Here is a 3,238-nt window from a genome sequence, read left to right as displayed (position 1 = left end):
TATTTTTTTTTCTTTTTAATTTTATTTTCTGAAATAAATTATTTTGTAAAAAAAATACAAATAAAATTATTAACTCCGAGAATAGTTGTGTACATCTCTGGACCATAATCGGACCATATAATCAATATAATTTGTCAGAGAAGTTTTAATAAAATATATAAATAAAATCAAATTCTGGCATCAAAACAATACTACAATCAGAAAATTATTTTAAAAATTAATGAAAAATTATTATTATTTGTTCTATACTCATACTTCCATATCACTTTATTATAAATTGCTTCATTGTTTTAAAAAAAGTGTTTTGGTTTAATTCTTTTCAGCCATTGTGTCTGACAAAAATTCAGTGGAGCTTAAACTAAGCAAATAATACAAAAGTAAAATAAAAAAAATATATTTTATAGTGATTATTATTTTTTAAAAGCATGTATGAATCATTGTTTTACAACATAAAGTAGAAAAACTTTATGTACTTTAAGAAAAGTGTTTTATATTATAAAGTTTTAAATGTATCTATAATAGAGTTTTAAAAATGCTACATAAAAAAAAAGTTTAAAATATAATCAAAATTTTTGCATCATAAAAAATCATTTTCCACCTTAAAAAAAGTATAGTAATGTAATATTATTGTTAAGAAAGTTATAATCTTGCATAAGATTTATGCTTCCATTATGCATTTTCTAGATTACATCTTTATATTGTATAAAGACGCGTAATCTAGAAAATACATTGGAAAAAACAGCAACGATTCTATATTGATGCAGTAAATATTAATTTATAAGACGTAAGATCGGATATTCAAAAATGCTAATAGGAAAGTACACCAACTCGACTATAAATAACAGCACAGCAATAAAAATCAGGTTACTGCCTTGACTACGGATAATAACAAGAAAATGTAGGACGTTTTTTTTTTTTTTTTAAATATTAAACTCGCAGTACTGCAACATTTAAGTAGTGTCTCAATAATTACGATAATCTGATTCGTTCGTCGCACTTCATATCCGGACAATAATGAAGTTATCGACCTCTACAGGATATGAAAGAAAAACTTGTTTAGTAACAATTCTCTAGAAAGGAAGGGGAGATGAAAATATTCGAATCTATATATACAAATAAAACCGAAAAAATGAGTTTGTTTGGCGATTTTTTTTTTAAGTTAGGCGCGGTGACCAGGTGTGGGACAGGTGTGACCCATCCAGGCACCTGTTCCACGTTTAGACACTTTAAGCACACCTGGTCGATCTATCCCGAGTCGTTCCTGGAGAAGGAAAATGAACTGTTGTCCCGCTCTCCGGACACTGACCTCAACCAGAACATTGTGCCGGTTAACCAATGAAGGATGAGATAAACAAACGTAATAAACAAGACGGTACGATGTTTCAAGAACGTTTAAAATCCGTACCAATAACGAATTTTTAAACGGTGAAACGTATTCGTGAGAATTTTAGTACGCACTTCTCCATTACCTAATTTGTTCTTTGTGCGTCCATTCACTTTCTACTCTAGTGACGTCATAGCATGATTCATGATAAGTTCCTCTACACCGTTCCCATGGCAACGTATCAGACAGTAGTTGACTGAAGAAGGTCTGACGTCAAGATAATTCTTATCCTTTAATAAATTTTATAAACAAACATACACTCTAAACGTGAAGCTAGTGTTATTTTTTAATGCATAATTATTGTTAGTAAGTAAATTAAAGAAGACGAGGAGGAGGAAGAGGAGGAGGATGCTTTAACCAATACAGTGCCGAAATGTAGGAATATTAAATAAAATTTCTACCATAATAATTAAAATTTTTATATATATTTTTTTTTTAAAGTTAAACATGATTAATTTAATAATTTTTATTTATTAAACAGATGTAACTATAAACGATCACGTGATGTTTGTACCTTTTGGAAAACAATTCTTCTACTTTTTTATAATTAATTGAGCAATATTGTACCAGCTTTTAAGAATAGACTACAATAATAATGATTATTCATTGTGAAATTATAACAAAGCCAATCACAATGGTTTCTAGTGGTCACTTCCTGTACCCTTTACTTACAATTGCTTCCTGTTTGGATTTCTTTTACTTTGTTTTCTTGCAACCACTTCATTATAGCTGATTTTTTCCCCTCTTTTTATAATTCATTAATAGGGTAAAAGTGCATACGATACCGTTTTAAATCAATGTAAAATGTAACATAAACACGGTAGATGTAAACCGTGCAACGTGGCTGTGGTAAACATTGAAGAGGAACGAAACGTATAGCCACAATTGCTTTTATAATTGAATTTAAACTCGTAAAATTGAACAATAAGAATTTTTTATTGCTAAAATTTCGGTACTGTATGCGAGTTTTTTATGTTTTAAAATATGAAATTCTCTTTCCAACGTAAGCAATTTTAAAAATAATAAATAATAAAAAAAAAAAAAGAAAATAGTTTTATATTTTGAGGAAATGCGTAATGTTTTTTGTTTTCTTGACGTACGTTTGTAGTAAATGTAAACATGTCGATTGATATTTTAGTTTAACCCGCACGAAATACGACATTGATGACGTCGGAGTAGTGATTAAGTTTTGATAAGATTAACTAGTGTGACGTTATCAACTGTAGGCCGTCGAATGACGTTTATAGACAGCCCTCAAACGTATATTATATCGTCAAATTTTTTGATTATCTTATAAATTTCTAAGAAAAAATTATATTCGATACTGAAAAAAATCAGATAATAAATTGTAAAAAAAATGTTTAAATAATATATTAAATAGTGTTATATAACGTTACACTTTTATTAATTTCTCGCATCTTTGAGTAAAATTTCTGACGAAAATGTAGCAATGTATTTCTATGAACGTTGCTAAGAGTCATTGATCATTAAAAAATGGCAGTAGCAGAAACATAATTAGTCACTCGACGTGGCTCTCATTTATATGCAATTCATCATTTAAATTTTCGATTTTATATAATCGAAGCATAAAATTTGCTTTAAATTAATTCTTAAAAATGTGTTTTAATGTCCTGTATTAATAAACTGTAATTATTAAACGCATGTCTATGTTTATGCCCAGACAGGGATCCGAGACACGGGGGGCCTCCAAAATGTAACGTTTTATGTAAAATTATGATACGAAAGTAATAAAAATTAAAGTTTATTTAAATAAATGGTGCAAAATATTGATTTTATGACTCTCGGACAGTATGAGGGTTTTATTGTAACCGGCCTGAGATCACCTATCTCTGT

This window comes from Centruroides vittatus, unplaced genomic scaffold, assembly GCF_030686945.1.
Source record: "Centruroides vittatus isolate TY-2023 unplaced genomic scaffold, ASM3068694v2 scaffold_1152, whole genome shotgun sequence".
Taxonomy (NCBI): Eukaryota; Metazoa; Arthropoda; class Arachnida; order Scorpiones; family Buthidae; genus Centruroides; species Centruroides vittatus.
This window is presented reverse-complemented; position numbering follows the sequence as displayed.